Here is a 20,403-nt window from a genome sequence, read left to right as displayed (position 1 = left end):
ACTGACTCTCACTGGGGTACGGGTCCCACACACACTGACTCTCACTGGGGTACGGTCCCACACGCACTGATTCTCACTGGGGTACGGGTCCCACACGCACTGACTCTCACTGGGGTACGGGTCCCACACACACTGACTCTCACTGGGGTACGGGTCCCACACACACTGACTCTCACTGGGGTACGGGTCCCACACACACTGACGCTCACTGGGGTACGGGTCCCACACACACTGACTCTCACTGGGGTACGGGTCCCACACACACTGACTCTCACTGGGTACGGCTCCCACACACACTGACTCTCACTGGGGTACGGGTCCCACACACACTGACTCTCACTGGGGTGCGGGCCCCACACACACTGACTCTCACTGGGGTACGGGCCCCACACACTGACTCTCACGGGGGTACGGGTCCCACACACACTGACTGTCACTGGGGTACGGGTCCCACACAAACTGACACTCACCGGGGTACGGGTCCCACACACACTGATTCTCAGAGGGGTACGGGTCCCGACACACTGACCCTCACGGGGGTACGGGTCCCACACACACTGACTCTCACTGGGGTGCGGGCCCCACACACACTGACTCTCACTGGGGTACGGGTCCCACACGCACTGACTCTCACTGGAGTACGGGTCCCACACACACTGACTCTCACTGGGGTACGGGTCCCATACACACTGACTGTCACTGGGGTACGGGTCCCACGCACACGGACTCTCACTGGGGTACGGGTCCCACACACACTGACTCTCACTGGGGTACGGGACCCACACACACTGATTCTCACTGGGGTACGGGTCCCACACACACTGACTCTCACTGGGATATGAGTCCCACACACACTGACTCTCACTGGGGCACGGGTCCCACACACACTGACTCTCACTGGGGCACGGGTCCCACACACACTGACTCTCACTGGGGCACGGGTCCCACACACACTGACTCTCACTGGGGTACGGGTCCCACACACACTGACTCTAACTGGGGTACGGGTCCCACACAAACTGACTCATTGGGGTACGGGTCCCACACACACTGACTCTCACTGGGGTACGGGTCCCACACCCACTGACTCTCACTGGGGTACGGGTCCACACACACTGACTCTCACTGGGGTACGGGTCCCACACACAGTGACTCTCACTGGGGTACGGGTCCCACACACACTGACTCTCTCTGGGATACGGGTCCCACACACACTGACTCTCACTGGGGTACGGGTCCCACACACACTGACTCTCACTGGGGTACGGGTCCCAGACACACTGACTCTCACTGGGGTACGGGTCCCAAACACACTGACTCTCACTGGGGTACGGGTCCCACATACACTGACTCTCACTGGGGTACGGGTCCCACACACACTGACTCTCACTGGGGTACGGGTCCCACACAAAGTTACTCTCTCTGGGATACGGGTCCCACACCCACTGACTCTCACTGGGATAAGGGTCCCACACACACTGACTCTCACTGGGGTACGGGTCCCACACACACTGACTCTCACTGGGGTACAGGTCCCACACACACTGACTCTCACTGGGGTATGGGTCCCACACAAACTGACTCTCACTGGGGAACGGGTCCCACACACACTGACTCTCACTGGGGTACAGGTCCCACACACACTGACTCTCACTGGTGTACGGGTTCCACACACACTGACTCTCACTGGGGTACGGGTCCCACACACACTGACTCTCACTGGGGTACGGGTCCCACACACACTTACTCTCACTGGGGTACGCGTCCCACACGCAGTGACTCACACTGGGGTACGGGTCCCACACACACTGACTCTCACTGGGGTACGGGTCCCACACCCACTGACTCTCACTGGGATAAGGTTCCCACACACACTGACTCTCACTGGGGTACGGGTCCCACACACACTAACTCTCACTGGGGTACTGGTCCCACACACACTAACTCTCACTGGGGTATGGGTCCCACACACACTGACTCTCACTGGGGTATGGGTCCCACACACTGACTCTCACTGGGGTACGTGTCCCACACACACTGACTCTCACTGGGGTACGGGTCTCACACAGACTGACTCTCACTGGGGTACGGGTCCCGCACACACTGACTCTCACTGGGGTACGGGTCCCTCACACACTGACTCTCACTGGGGTACGGGTCCCACACACAGTGACTCTCACTGGGGTACGGGTCCCACACCCACTGACTCTCACTGGGGTATGGGCCCCACACACACTGACTCTCACTGGGGCACGGGTCCCACACGCAGTGACTCACACTGGGGTACGGGTCCCACACACACTGACTCTCACTGGGGTACGGGTCCCACACCCACTGACTCTCACTGGGATAAGGTTCCCACACACACTGACTCTCACTGGGGTACGGGTCCCACACACACTAACTCTCACTGGGGTACGGGTCCCACACACACTGACTCTCACTGGGGTACGGGTCCCACACAGACTGACTCTCACTGGGGTATGGGTCCCACACACACTGACTCTCACTGGGGTACGGGTCCCACACACACTGACTCTCTCTCAGATACTGGTCCCTCACACACTGACTCTCACTGGGGTACGGGTCCCACACACACTGACTCTCACTGGGGTACGGGTCCCACACACACTGACTCTCACTGGGGTACGGGTCCCTCACACACTGACTCTCACTGGGGTACGGGTCTCACACAGACTGACTCTCACTGGGGTATGGGTCCCACACACACTGACTCTCACTGGGGTACGGGTCCCACACACACTGACTCTCACTGGGGGACGGGTCCCTCACACACTGACTCTCACTGGGGTACGGGTCCCACACACACTGACTCTCACTGGGGTATGGGTCCCACACACACTAACTCTCACTGGGGTACGGGTCCCACACACACTGACTCTCACTGGGGTACGGGTCCCACACACACTGACTCTCACTGGGGTACGGGTCTCACACAGACTGACTCTCACTGGGGTATGGGTCCCACACACACTGACTCTCACTGGGGTACGGGTCCCACACACACTGACTCTCACTGGGATACGGGTCCCTCACACACTGACTCTCACTGGGGTACGGGTCCCACACACACTGACTCTCACTGGGGTACGGGTCCCACACACACTGATTCTCACTGGGGTACGGGTCCCACACATTGATTCTCACTGGGGTACGGGTCCCACACACACTGCCTCTCACTGGGGTACGGGTCCCACACACACTGACTCTCACTCGGGTACGGGTTCCTCACACACTGACTCTCACTGGGGTACGGGTCCCACACAAACTGACTCTCACTGGGGTACGGGTCCCACACACACTGATTCTCAGAGGGTTACGGGTCCCACACACACTGACTCTCACTGGGGTACGGGTCCCACACACACTGACTCTCACTGGGGTGCGGGCCCCACACGCATTGACTCTCACTGGGGTACGGGTCCCACACACACTGACTCTCACTGGGGTACGGGTCCTACACACACTGACTCTCACTGGGGTCGGGTTCCACACACACTGACTCTCACTGGGGTACAGGTCCCACACACACTGACTCTCACTGGGGTGCGGGTCCCACACACACTGACTCTCACTGGGGTACGGGTCCCACACACACTGACTCTCACTGGGGTACGGGTCCCACACACACTGACTCTCACTGGGGTACGGGTTCCACACACACTGACTCTCACTGGGTACGGGTCCCACACACACTGACTCTCACTGGGGTACGGATCCCACACACACTAACTCTCACTGGGGTACGTGTCCCACACACACTGACTCTCACTCGGTTACGGGTCCCACACACACTGACTCTCACTGGGGTACGGGTCCGACACACACTGACTCTCACTGGGGTACGGGTCCCACACACACTGACTCTCACTGGGGTACGGGTCCCACATATACACTGACTCTCACTGGGGTACGGGTCCCACACACACTGACTCTCACTGGGGTACGGGTCCCACACACACTGACTCTCACTGGGGTACGGGTCACACACACGCTGACTCTCACTGGGGTACGGGTCCCACACACTGACTCACTGGGGTACAGGTCCCACACACACTGACTCTCTGGGGTATGGGTCCCGCACACACTGACTCTCACTGGGGTACGGATCCCACACACACTGACTCTCACTGGGGTACGGGTCCCACACAAACTGACTCTCACTGGGGTACGGATCCCACACACACTGACTTTCACTGAGGTACAGGTCCCACACACACTGACTCTCACTGGGGTACGGGTCCCACATACACTGACTCTCACTGGGGTACGGGTCCCACACACACTGACTCTCACTGGGGTACGGGTTCCACACACAGTGACTCTCACTGGGGTACGGGTCCCACACACTGACTCTCACTGGGGTACGGGTCCCACACACACTGACTGTCACTGGGCTACGGGTCCCACACACACCCACTCTCACTGGGGTACGGGTCCCACACACACTGACTCTCACTGGGGTACGGGTCCCACACACACTGACCCTCACTGGGGTACGGGTACCAGACACACTGTCTCTCACTGGGGTACGGGTCCCACACGCAGTGACTCTCACTGGGAGAAGGTTCCCACACACACTGACTCTCACTGGGGTACGGTCCCACACACACTGACTCTCACTGGGGTACGGGTCCCACACACACTGCCTCTCACTGGGGTACGGTCCCACACGCACTGATTCTCACTGGGGTACGGGTCCCACACGCACTGACTCTCACTGGGGTACGGGTCCCACACACACTGACTCTCACTGGGGTACGGGTCCCACACACACTGACTCTCACTGGGGTATGGGTCCCACACACACTGACGCTCACTGGGGTACGGGTCCCACACACACTGACTCTCACTGGGGTACGGGTCCCACACACACTGACTCTCACTGGGTACGGGTCCCACACACACTGACTCTCACTGGGGTACGGGTCACACACACACTGACTCTCACTGGGGTGCGGGCCCCACACACACTGACTCTCACTGGGGTACGGGCCCCACACACTGACTCTCACGGGGGTACGGGTCCCACACACACTGACTGTCAATGGGGTACGGGTCCCACACAAACTGACACTCACCGGGGTACGGGTCCCACACACACTGATTCTCAGAGGGGTACGGGTCCCGACACACTGACCCTCCCGGGGGTACGGGTCCCACACACACTGACTCTCACTGGGGTGCGGGCCCCACACACACTGACTCTCACTGGGGTACGGGTCCCACACGCACTGACTCTCACTGGAGTACGGGTCCCACACACACTGACTCTCACTGGGGTACGGGTCCCATACACACTGACTGTCACTGGGGTACGGGTCCCACACACACGGACTCTCACTGGGGTACGGGTCCCACACACACTGACTCTCACTGGGGTACGGGACCCACACACACTGATTCTCACTGGGGTACGGGTCCCACACACACTGACTCTCACTGGGATATGAGTCCCACACACACTGACTCTCACTGGGGCACGGGTCCCACACACACTGACTCTCACTGGGGCACGGGTCCCACACACACTGACTCTCACTGGGGCACGGGTCCCACACACACTGACTCTCACTGGGGTACGGGTCCCACACACACTGACTCTAACTGGGGTACGGGTCCCACACAAACTGACTCATTGGGGTACGGGTCCCACACACACTGACTCTCACTGGGGTACGGGTCCCACACCCACTGACTCTCACTGGGGTACGGGTCCACACACACTGACTCTCACTGGGGTACGGGTCCCACACACAGTGACTCTCACTGGGGTACGGGTCCCACACACACTGACTCTCTCTGGGATACGGGTCCCACACACACTGACTCTCACTGGGGTACGGGTCCCACACACACTGACTCTCACTGGGGTACGGGTCCCAGACACACTGACTCTCACTGGGGTACGGGTCCCAAACACACTGACTCTCACTGGGGTACGGGTCCCACATACACTGACTCTCACTGGGGTACGGGTCCCACACACACTGACTCTCACTGGGGTACGGGTCCCACACAAAGTTACTCTCACTGGGATACGGGTCCCACACCCACTGACTCTCACAGGGATAAGGGTCCCACACACACTGACTCTCACTGGGGTACGGGTCCCACACACACTGACTCTCACTGGGGTACAGGTCCCACACACACTGACTCTCACTGGGGTATGGGTCCCACACAAACTGACTCTCACTGGGGAACGGGTCCCACACACACTGACTCTCACTGGGGTACAGGTCCCACACACACTGACTCTCACTGGTGTACGGGTTCCACACACACTGACTCTCACTGGGGTACGGGTCCCTCACACACTGACTCTCACTGGGGTACGGGTCCCACACACACTTACTCTCACTGGGGTACGGGTCCCACACACAGTGACTCTCACTGGGGTACGGGTCCCACACCCACTGACTCTCACTGGGGTATGGGTCCCACACACACTGACTCTCACTGGGGTACGGGTCCCACACGCAGTGACTCACACTGGGGTACGGGTCCCACACACACTAACTCTCACTGGGGTACGGGTCCCACACACACTAACTCTCACTGGGGTATGGGTCCCACACACACTGACACTCACTGGGGTATGGGTCCCACACACTGACTCTCACTGGGGTACGGGTCCCACACACACTGACTCTCACTGGGGTACGGGTCTCACACAGACTGACTCTCCCTGGGGTACGGGTCCCGCACACACTGACTCTCACTGGGGTACGGGTCCCTCACACACTGACTCTCACTGGGGTACGGGTCCCACACACACTGACTCTCACTGGGGAACGGGTCCCACACACACTGACTCTCACTGGGGTACGGGTCCCACACACACTGACTCTCACTGGTGTACGGGTTCCACACACACTGACTCTCACTGGGGTACGGGTCCCTCACACACTGACTCTCACTGGGGTACGGGTCCCACACACACTTACTCTCACTGGGGTACGGGTCCCACACACAGTGACTCTCACTGGGGTACGGGTCCCACACACACTGACTCTCACTGGGGCAGGGGTCCCACACACACTGACTCTCACTGGGGTACGGGTCCCACACACACTTACTCTCACTCGGGTACGGGTCCCACACACAGTGACTCTCACTGGGGTACGGGTCCCACACACACTGACTCTCACTGGGGCACGGGTCCCACACACACTGACTCTCACTGGGGTACGGGTCCCTCACACACTGACTCTCACTGGGTTACGGGTCCCACACACACTGACTCTCACTGGGGTACGGGTCCCACACACAGTGACTCTCACTGGGGTACGGGTCCCACACCTACTGATTCTCACTGAGGTATGGGTCCCACACACACTGACTCTCACTGGGGTACGGGTCCCACACGCAGTGACTCACACTGGGGTACGGGTCCCACACACACTGACTCTCACTGGGGTACAGGTCCCACACACACTGACTCTTACTGGGGTACGGGTCCCACACACACTGACTCTCACTGGGGTACGGGTCCCACATATACACTGACTCTCACTGGGGTACGGGTCCCACACACACTGACTCTCACTGGGGTACGGGTCCCACACAAACTGACTCTCACTGGGGTACGGGTCCCACACACACTGACTCTCACTGGGGTACGGGTCACACACACGCTGACTCTCACTGGGGTACGGGTCCCACACACTGACTCACTGGGGTACAGGTCCCACACACACTGACTCTCTGGGGTATGGGTCCCGCACACACTGACTCTCACTGGGGTACGGGTCCCACACACACTGACTCTCACTGGGGTACGGGTCCCACACACACCGACTCTCACTGGGGTACGGATCACACACACACTGACTTTCACTGAGGTACAGGTCCCACACACACTGACTCTCACTGGGGTACGGGTCCCAGATACACTGACTCTCACTGGGGTACGGGTCCCACACACACTGACTCTCACTGGGGTACGGGTTCCACACACACTGACTCTCACTGGGGTACGGGTCCCACACACTGACTCTCACTGGGGTACGGGTCCCACACACACTGACTGTCACTGGGGTACGGGTCCCACACACACCCACTCTCACTGGGGTACGGGTCCCACACACACTGACTCTCACTGGGGTACGGGTCCCACACACACTGACCCTCACTGGGGTACGGGTACCAGACAGACTGACTCTCACTGGGGTACGGGTCCCACACGCAGTGACTCTCACTGGGATACAGTTCCACACACACTGACTCTCACTGTGGTACGGGTCCCACACGCAGTGACTCTCACTGGGATAAGGTTCCCACACACACTGACTCTCACTGGGGTACGGTCCCACACACACTGACTCTCACTGGGGTACGGGTCCCACACACACTGACTCTCACTGGGGTACGGTCCCACACGCACTGATTCTCACTGGGGTACGGGTCCCACACGCACTGACTCTCACTGGGGTACGGGTCCCACACACACTGACTCTCACTGGGGTACGGGTCCCACACACACTGACTCTCACTGGGGTACGGGTCCCACACACACTGACGCTCACTGGGGTACGGGTCCCACACACACTGACTCTCACTGGGGTACGGGTCCCACACACACTGACTCTCACTGGGTACGGCTCCCACACACACTGACTCTCACTGGGGTACGGGTCCCACACACACTGACTCTCACTGGGGTGCGGGCCCCACACACACTGACTCTCACTGGGGTACGGGCCCCACACACTGACTCTCACGGGGGTACGGGTCCCACACACACTGACTGTCACTGGGGTACGGGTCCCACACAAACTGACACTCACCGGGGTACGGGTCCCACACACACTGATTCTCAGAGGGGTACGGGTCCCGACACACTGACCCTCACGGGGGTACGGGTCCCACACACACTGACTCTCACTGGGGTGCGGGCCCCACACACACTGACTCTCACTGGGGTACGGGTCCCACACGCACTGACTCTCACTGGAGTACGGGTCCCACACACACTGACTCTCACTGGGGTACGGGTCCCATACACACTGACTGTCACTGGGGTACGGGTCCCACGCACACGGACTCTCACTGGGGTACGGGTCCCACACACACTGACTCTCACTGGGGTACGGGACCCACACACACTGATTCTCACTGGGGTACGGGTCCCACACACACTGACTCTCACTGGGATATGAGTCCCACACACACTGACTCTCACTGGGGCACGGGTCCCACACACACTGACTCTCACTGGGGCACGGGTCCCACACACACTGACTCTCACTGGGGCACGGGTCCCACACACACTGACTCTCACTGGGGTACGGGTCCCACACACACTGACTCTAACTGGGGTACGGGTCCCACACAAACTGACTCATTGGGGTACGGGTCCCACACACACTGACTCTCACTGGGGTACGGGTCCCACACCCACTGACTCTCACTGGGGTACGGGTCCACACACACTGACTCTCACTGGGGTACGGGTCCCACACACAGTGACTCTCACTGGGGTACGGGTCCCACACACACTGACTCTCTCTGGGATACGGGTCCCACACACACTGACTCTCACTGGGGTACGGGTCCCACACACACTGACTCTCACTGGGGTACGGGTCCCAGACACACTGACTCTCACTGGGGTACGGGTCCCAAACACACTGACTCTCACTGGGGTACGGGTCCCACATACACTGACTCTCACTGGGGTACGGGTCCCACACACACTGACTCTCACTGGGGTACGGGTCCCACACAAAGTTACTCTCTCTGGGATACGGGTCCCACACCCACTGACTCTCACTGGGATAAGGGTCCCACACACACTGACTCTCACTGGGGTACGGGTCCCACACACACTGACTCTCACTGGGGTACAGGTCCCACACACACTGACTCTCACTGGGGTATGGGTCCCACACAAACTGACTCTCACTGGGGAACGGGTCCCACACACACTGACTCTCACTGGGGTACAGGTCCCACACACACTGACTCTCACTGGTGTACGGGTTCCACACACACTGACTCTCACTGGGGTACGGGTCCCACACACACTGACTCTCACTGGGGTACGGGTCCCACACACACTTACTCTCACTGGGGTACGCGTCCCACACGCAGTGACTCACACTGGGGTACGGGTCCCACACACACTGACTCTCACTGGGGTACGGGTCCCACACCCACTGACTCTCACTGGGATAAGGTTCCCACACACACTGACTCTCACTGGGGTACGGGTCCCACACACACTAACTCTCACTGGGGTACTGGTCCCACACACACTAACTCTCACTGGGGTATGGGTCCCACACACACTGACTCTCACTGGGGTATGGGTCCCACACACTGACTCTCACTGGGGTACGTGTCCCACACACACTGACTCTCACTGGGGTACGAGTCTCACACAGACTGACTCTCACTGGGGTACGGGTCCCGCACACACTGACTCTCACTGGGGTACGGGTCCCTCACACACTGACTCTCACTGGGGTACGGGTCCCACACACAGTGACTCTCACTGGGGTACGGGTCCCACACCCACTGACTCTCACTGGGGTATGGGCCCCACACACACTGACTCTCACTGGGGCACGGGTCCCACACGCAGTGACTCACACTGGGGTACGGGTCCCACACACACTGACTCTCACTGGGGTACGGGTCCCACACCCACTGACTCTCACTGGGATAAGGTTCCCACACACACTGACTCTCACTGGGGTACGGGTCCCACACACACTAACTCTCACTGGGGTACGGGTCCCACACACACTGACTCTCACTGGGGTACGGGTCCCACACAGACTGACTCTCACTGGGGTATGGGTCCCACACACACTGACTCTCACTGGGGTACGGGTCCCACACACACTGACTCTCTCTCAGATACTGGTCCCTCACACACTGACTCTCACTGGGGTACGGGTCCCACACACACTGACTCTCACTGGGGTACGGGTCCCACACACACTGACTCTCACTGGGGTACGGGTCCCTCACACACTGACTCTCACTGGGGTACGGGTCTCACACAGACTGACTCTCACTGGGGTATGGGTCCCACACACACTGACTCTCACTGGGGTACGGGTCCCACACACACTGACTCTCACTGGGGGACGGGTCCCTCACACACTGACTCTCACTGGGGTACGGGTCCCACACACACTGACTCTCACTGGGGTATGGGTCCCACACACACTAACTCTCACTGGGGTACGGGTCCCACACACACTGACTCTCACTGGGGTACGGGTCCCACACACACTGACTCTCACTGGGGTACGGGTCTCACACAGACTGACTCTCACTGGGGTATGGGTCCCACACACACTGACTCTCACTGGGGTACGGGTCCCACACACACTGACTCTCACTGGGATACGGGTCCCTCACACACTGACTCTCACTGGGGTACGGGTCCCACACACACTGACTCTCACTGGGGTACGGGTCCCACACACACTGATTCTCACTGGGGTACGGGTCCCACACATTGATTCTCACTGGGGTACGGGTCCCACACACACTGCCTCTCACTGGGGTACGGGTCCCACACACACTGACTCTCACTCGGGTACGGGTTCCTCACACACTGACTCTCACTGGGGTACGGGTCCCACACAAACTGACTCTCACTGGGGTACGGGTCCCACACACACTGATTCTCAGAGGGTTACGGGTCCCACACACACTGACTCTCACTGGGGTACGGGTCCCACACACACTGACTCTCACTGGGGTGCGGGCCCCACACGCATTGACTCTCACTGGGGTACGGGTCCCACACACACTGACTCTCACTGGGGTACGGGTCCTACACACACTGACTCTCACTGGGGTCGGGTTCCACACACACTGACTCTCACTGGGGTACAGGTCCCACACACACTGACTCTCACTGGGGTGCGGGTCCCACACACACTGACTCTCACTGGGGTACGGGTCCCACACACACTGACTCTCACTGGGGTACGGGTCCCACACACACTGACTCTCACTGGGGTACGGGTTCCACACACACTGACTCTCACTGGGTACGGGTCCCACACACACTGACTCTCACTGGGGTACGGATCCCACACACACTAACTCTCACTGGGGTACGTGTCCCACACACACTGACTCTCACTCGGTTACGGGTCCCACACACACTGACTCTCACTGGGGTACGGGTCCGACACACACTGACTCTCACTGGGGTACGGGTCCCACACACACTGACTCTCACTGGGGTACGGGTCCCACACACACTTACTCTCACTGGGGTACGGGGCACACACACACTGACTCTCACTGGGGTACGGGTCCCACACACACTGACTCTCAGTGGGGTACGGGTCCCACACACACTGACTCTCACTGGGGTATGGATCCCTCACACACTGACTCTCACGGGGGTACGGGTCCCACACACACTGACTGTCACTGGGGTACGGGTCCCACACAAACTGACACTCACTGGGGTACGGGTCCCACACACACTGATTCTCAGAGGGGTACGGGTCCCACACACACTGACTCTCGCTGGGGTACGGGTCCCACACACAGTGACTCTCACTGGTGTGCGGGCCCCACACGCATTGACTCTCACTGGGGTACGGGTCCCACACACACTGACTCTCACTGGGGTACGGGTCCCACACACACTGACTCTCACTGGGGTACGGGTCCCACACACACTGACTCTCACTGGGGTACGGGTTCCACACACACTGACTCTCACTGGGTACGGGTCCCACACACACTGACTCTCACTGGGGTACGGATCCCACACACACTAACTCTCACTGGGGTACGTGTCCCACACACACTGACACTCACTCGGGTACGGGTCCCACACACACTGACTCTCACTGGGGTACGGGTCCGACACACACTGACTCTCACTGGGGTACGGGTCCCACACACACTGACTGTCACTGGGGTACGGGTCCCACACACACTGACTCTCACTGGGGTACGGGGCACACACACACTGACTCTCACTGGGGTACGGGTCCCACACACACTGACTCTCAGTGGGGTACGGGTCCCACACACACTGACTCTCACTGGGGTACGGGCCCCACACACTGACTCTCACTGGGGTATGGATCCCTCACACACTGACTCTCACGGGGGTACGGGTCCCACACACACTGACTGTCACTGGGGTACGGGTCTCACACAAACTGACACTCACTGGGGTACGGGTCCCACACACACTGATTCTCAGAGGGGTACGGGTCCCACACACACTGACTCTCGCTGGGGTACGGGTCCCACACACAGTGACTCTCACTGGGGTGCGGGCCCCACACGCATTGACTCTCACTGGGGTACGGGTCCCACACACACTGACTCTCACTGGGGTACGGGTCCCATACACACTGACTGTCACTGGGGTACGGGTCCCACATACACTGTCTCTCACTGGTGTACGGGTCCCACACACACTGACTCTCACTGGGGTACGGGACCCACACACACTGATTCTCACTGGGGTACGGGTCCCACACACACTGACTCTCACTGGGATATGGGTCCCACACACAGTGACTCTCACTGGGGTACGGGTCCCACACACACTGACTCTCACTGGGGCACGGGTCCCACAGACACTGACTCTCACTGGGGTACGGGTTCCACACACACTGACTGTCACTGGGGTACGGGTCCCACACACACTGACTCTCACTGGGGTACGGGTCCCACACAAACTGACTCTCATTGGGGTACGGGTCCCACACACACTGACTCTCACTGGGGTACGGGTCCCACACCCACTGACTCTCACTGGGGTACGGGTCCACACACACTGACTCTCACTGGGGTACGGGTCCCACACACACTGACTCTCACTGGGGTACGGGTCCCACACACACTGACTCTCACTGGGATAAGGGTCCCACACACACTGACTCTCACTGGGGTACGGGTCCCACACACACTGACTCTCACTGGGGTACAGGTCCCACACACACTGACTCTCACTGGGGTACGGGTCCCACACACACTGACTCTCACTGTGGTACGGGTCCCACACACACTGACTCTCTCTGGGATACGGGTCCCACACACACTGACTCTCACTGGGGTACGGGTCCCACACACACTGACTCTCACTGGGGTACGGGTCCCAGACACACTGACTCTCACTGGGGTACGGGACCCAAACACACTGACTCTCACTGGGGTACGGGTCCCACATACACTGACTCTCACTGGGGTACGGGTCCCACACACACTGACTCTCACTGGGGTACGGGTCCCACACACAGTTACTCTCACTGGGGTATGGGTCCCACACCCACTGACTCTCACTGGGGTACGGGTCCCACACACACTGACTCTCACTGGGGTACGGGTCCTACACACAGTGACTCTCACTGGGGTATGGGTCCCACACACACTGATTCTTAGAGGGGTACGGGTCCCACACACACTGACTCTCGCTGGGGTACGGGTCCCACACACAGTGACTCTCACTGGGGTGCGGGCCCCACACGCATTGACTCTCACTGGGGTACGGGTCCCACACGCACTGACTCTCACTGGAGTACGGGTCCCACACACACTGACTCTCACTGGGGTACGGGTCCCATACACACTGACTGTCACTGGGGTACGGGTCCCACATACACTGTCTCTCACTGGTGTACGGGTCCCACACACACTGACTCTCACTGGGGTACGGGACCCACACACACTGATTCTCACTGGGGTACGGGTCCGACACACACTGACTCTCACTGGGATATGGGTCCCACACACAGTGACTCTCACTGAGGTACGGGTCCCACACACACTGACTCTCACTGGGGCACGGGTCCCACACACACTGACTCTCACTGGGGTACGGGTTCCACACACACTGACTCTCACTGGGGTACGGGTCCCACACACACTGACTCTCACTGGGGTACGGGTCCCACACAAACTGACTCTCATTGGGGTACGGGTCCCACACACACTGACTCTCACTGGGGTACGGGTCCCACACCCACTGACTCTCACTGGGGTACGGGTCCACACACACTGACTCTCACTGGGGTACGGGTCCCACACACACTGACTCTCACTGGGGTACGGGTCCCACACACACTGACTCTCACTGGGATAAGGGTCCCACACACACTGACTCTCACTGGGGTACGGGTCCCACACACACTGACTCTCACTGGGGTACGGGTCCCACACACAGTGACTCTCACTGGGGTACGGGTCCCACACACACTGATTCTCAGAGGGGTACGGGTCCCACACACACTGACTCTCGCTGGGGTACGGGTCCCACACACAGTGACTCTCACTGGGGTGCGGGCCCCACACGCATTGACTCTCACTTGGGTACGGGTCCCACACGCACTGACTCTCACTGGAGTACGTGTCCCACACACACTGACTCTCACTGGGGTACGGGTCCCATACACACTGACTGTCACTGGGGTACGGGTCCCACATACACTGTCTCTCACTGGTGTACGGGTCCCACACACACTGACTCTCACTGGGGTACGGGACCCACACACACTGATTCTCACTGGGGTACGGGTCCCACACACACTGACTCTCACTGGGATATGGGTCCCACACACAGTGACTCTCACTGGGGTACGGGTCCCACACACACTGACTCTCACTGGGGTACGGGTCCCACACACACTGACTCTCACTGGGATATGGGTCCCACACACAGTGACTCTCACTGGGGTACGGGTCCCACACACACTGACTCTCACTGGGGCACGGGTCCCACACACACTGACTCTCACTGGGGTACGGGTTCCACACACACTGACTCTCACTGGGGTACGGGTCCCACACAGACTGACTCTCACTGGGGTACGGGTCCCACACAAACTGACTCTCATTGGGGTACGGGTCCCACACACACTGACTCTCACTGGGGTACGGGTCCCACACCCACTGACTCTCACTGGGGTACGGGTCCACACACACTGACTCTCACTGGGGTACGGGTCCCACACACACTGACTCTCACTGGGGTACGGGTCCCACACACACTGACTCTCACTGGGGTACGGGTCCCACACACACTGACTCTCACTGGGGTACAGGTCCCACACACACTGACTCTCACTGGGGTACGGGTCCCAAACACACTGACTCTCACTGGGGTACGGGTCCCACATACACTGACTCTCACTGGGGTACGGGTCCCACACACACTGACTCTCACTGGGGTACGGGTCCCACACACAGTTACTCTCACTGGGGTATGGGTCCCACACCCACTGACTCTCACTGGGGTACGGGTCCCACACACACTGACTCTCACTGGGGTACGGGTCCCACACACAGTGACTCTCACTGGGGTACGGCTCCCACACACACTGACTCTCACTGGGGTACGGGTCCCACACCCACTGACTCTCACTGGGATAAGGGTCCCACACACACTGACTCTCACTGGGGTACGAGTCCCACACACACTGACTCTCACTGGGGTACAGGTCCCACGCACACTGACTCTCACTGGGGTATGGGTCCCACACACACTGACTCTCACTGGGGTACGGGTCCCACACACACTGACTCTCTCTGGGATACAGGTCCCACACACACTGACTCTCACTGGGGTACGGGTCCCACACACACTGACTCTCACTGGGGTACGGGTCCCACACACACTGACTCTCACCGGGGCACGGGTCCCACACACACTGACTCTCACTGGGGTATGTGACCCACACACACTGACTCTCACTGGGGTACGGGTCTCACACACACTGACTCTCACTGGGGTACGGGTCCCACACACACTCACTCTCACTGGGGTACGGGTCCCACACACACTGACTCTCACTGGGGTACGGGTCCCACACACACTGACTCTCACTGGGGTACGGGTCCCACACACACTGACTCTCACTGGGGTACGGGTCCCACACACACTGACTCTCACTGGGGTACAGTTCCACACACACTGACTCTCACTGGGGTACGGGTCCCACACACACTCACTCTCACTGGGGTACGGGTCCCACACACACTGAATCTCACTGGGGTACGGGTCCCACACACACTGACTCTCACTGGGGTACGGGTCTCACACACACTGACTCTCACTGGGGTACGGGTCCCACACACACTGACTCTCATTGGGGTACGGGTTCCACACACACTGACTCTCACTGGGGTAAGGGTCCCACACACACTCACTCTCACTGGGGTACGGGTCCCACACACACTGACTCTCACTGGGGTACGGGTCCCACACACACTGACTCTCACTGGGGATGTTTTCTCAATACAGATTTTTCTTTGTGAGTGTAATATTCAGTTGGGGTGTGTGTAGTTTGAATTGAAATAAGAAAAGTCGGAGTTTGTGGTGATTTGCTGGGGGGAGGGGCCGTCCCACATGGAGGGCTCCGTTCCAGTGTCTGTGCTGCCTCCTGCTGACCACCATCCTGTGGTGGAATTTCCCACCTTCTCCTCACTCCCACCGTTACCCCCAGTGTTTAACCCTCTCACTCCCACCGTTACCCCCGTGTTTAACCCCCTCACTCCCACAGTCACCCCCTTGCTTAACCCCCTCACTCCCACAGTCACCCCCGTGCTTAACCCCCTCACTCCCACCGTTACCCCCAGTGTTTAACCCCCTCACTCCCACCGTTACCCCCAGTGTTTAACCCCCTCACTCCCACCGTTACCCCCAGTGTTTAACCCCCTCATTCCCACCGTTACCCCCAGTGTTTAACCCTCTCACTCCCACCGTTACCCCCGTGCTTAACCCCCTCACTCCCACCGTTACCCCCATGATTAACCCCCTCACTCCCACAGTCACCCCCGTGCTTAACCCCCTCACTCCCACCGTTACCCCCAGTGTTTAACCCCCTCACTCCCACCGTTACCCCCAGTGTTTAACCCCCTCACGCCCACCGTCACCCCCAGTGTTTAACCCCCTCACTCCCACCGTTCCCCCCAGTGTTTAACCCCCTCACTCCCACCGTCACCCCCAGTGTTTAACCCCCTCACTCCCACCGTTACCCCCAGTGATTAACCCCCTCATTCCCACCGTCACCCCGTGTTTAACCCCCTCACTCCCACCATTACCCCCAGAGTTTAACCCCCTCACTCCCACCGTTACCCCCAGTGTTTAACCCCCTCATTCCCACCATTACCCCCAGTGTTTAACCCCCTCATTCCCACCGTCACCCCCAGTGTTTAACCCCCTCACTCCCAACGTCACCCCGTGTTTAACCCCCTCATTCCCACCGTTACCCCCAGTGTTTAACCCTCTCACTCCCACCGTTACCCCCGTGCTTAACCCCCTCACTCCCACCGTTACCCCCATGATTAACCCCCTCACTCCCACAGTCACCCCCGTGCTTAACCCCCTCACTCCCACCGTTACCCCCAGTGTTTAACCCCCTCACTCCCACCGTTACCCCCAGTGTTTAACCCCCTCACGCCCACCGTCACCCCCAGTGTTTAACCCCCTCACTCCCACCGTTCCCCCCAGTGTTTAACCCCCTCACTCCCACCGTCACCCCCAGTGTTTAACCCCCTCACTCCCACCGTTACCCCCAGTGATTAACCCCCTCATTCCCACCGTCACCCCGTGTTTAACCCCCTCACTCCCACCATTACCCCCAGAGTTTAACCCCCTCACTCCCACCGTTACCCCCAGTGTTTAACCCCCTCATTCCCACCATTACCCCCAGTGTTTAACCCCCTCATTCCCACCGTCACCCCCAGTGTTTAACCCCCTCACTCCCAACGTCACCCCGTGTTTAACCCCCTCACTCCCACCGTTACCCCCAGTGTTTAACCCCCTCACTCCCACCGTTACCCCCAGTGTTTAACACCCTCACTCCCACCATCACCCCCAGTGTTTAACCGCCTCAGACCCACCGTCACCCCCAGTGTTTAACCGCCTCAGACCCACCGTCACCCCCAGTGTTTAACCCCCTCACTCCCACAGTCTCCCCCAGTGTTTAACCCTCTCACTCCCAGTCTCCCCCAGTGTTTAACCCTCTCACTCCCACAGTCACCCCGTGTTTAACCCCCTCACTCCCACCGTTACCCCCAGTATTTAACCCCCTCACTCCCACAGTCTCCCCCAGTGTTTAACCCTCTCACTCCCACAGTCTCCCCCAGTGTTTAACCCGCTCACTCCCACCGTCACCCCCAGTGTTTAACCGCCTCAGACCCACCGTCACCCCCAGTGTTTAACCCCCTCACTCCCACCGTCACCCCCAGTGTTTAACCCCCTCACTCCCACCGTTACCCCCAGTGTTTAACCCTCTCACTCCCACAGTCATCCCGTGTTTAACCCCCTCACTCCCACTGTTACCCCCGTGTTTAACCCCCTCACTCCCAGTCTCCCCCCTGTTTAACCCGCTCACTCCCACCGTTACCCCCAGTGTTTAACCCTCTCACTCCCACAGTCTCCCCCAGTGTTTAACCCTCTCACTCCCACAGTCTCCCCCAGTGTTTAACCCTCTCACTCCCAGTCTCCCCCAGTGTTTAACCCTCTCACTCCCACCATCACCCCCAGTGTTTAACCGCCTCAGACCCACCGTCACCCCCAGTGTTCAACCCGCTCACTCCCACCGTTACCCCCAGTGTTTAACCCTCTCACTCCCACAGTCTCCCCCAGTGTTTAACCGCCTCAGACCCACCGTCACCCCAGTGTTTAACCCCCTCACTCCCACAGTCTCCCCCAGTGTTTAACCCTCTCACTCCCAGTCTCCCCCAGTGTTTAACCCGCTCACTCCCACCGTTACCCCCAGTGTTTAACCCTCTCACTCCCACAGTCACCCCGTGTTTAACCCCCTCACTCCCACCGTTACCCCCAGTGTTTAACCCCCTCACTCCCACAGTCTACCCCAGTGTTTAACCCTCTCACTCCCACCGTCACCCCCAGTGTTTAACCCCCTCACTCCCACCGTCACCCCCAGTGTTTAACCCCCTCACTCCCACCGTTACCCCCAGTGTTTAACCCCCTCACTCCCACCGTTACCCCCAGTGTTTAACCCTCTCACTCCCACAGTCACCCCGTGTTTAACCCCCTCACTCCCACCGTTACCCCCAGTGTTTAACTCTCTCACTCCCACAGTCACCCCGTGTTTAACCCCCTCACTCCCACCGTTACCCCCAGTGTTTAACCCTCTCACTCCCAGTCACCCCGTGTTTAACTCCCTCAGTCCCACCATTACCCCCAATGTTTAACCCCCTCACTCCCACCGTCACCCCCAGTGTTTAACCCCCTCACTCCCACCATTACCCCCAGTGTTTAACCCCCTCACTCCCACCGTCACCCCCAGTGTTTAACCCCCACTCCCACCATTTCCTCCAGTGTTTAACCCCCTCACTCCCACCGTTACCCCCAGTGTTTAACCCTCTCACTCCCACAGTCTCCCCCAGTGTTTAGCCCCCTCACTCCCA

Source organism: Scyliorhinus torazame, chromosome 31, assembly GCF_047496885.1.
Source record: "Scyliorhinus torazame isolate Kashiwa2021f chromosome 31, sScyTor2.1, whole genome shotgun sequence".
NCBI classification, from domain to species: domain Eukaryota; kingdom Metazoa; phylum Chordata; class Chondrichthyes; order Carcharhiniformes; family Scyliorhinidae; genus Scyliorhinus; species Scyliorhinus torazame.
The sequence above is the reverse complement of the archived record's forward strand: the minus strand, read 5'-3'. Positions refer to the sequence as shown.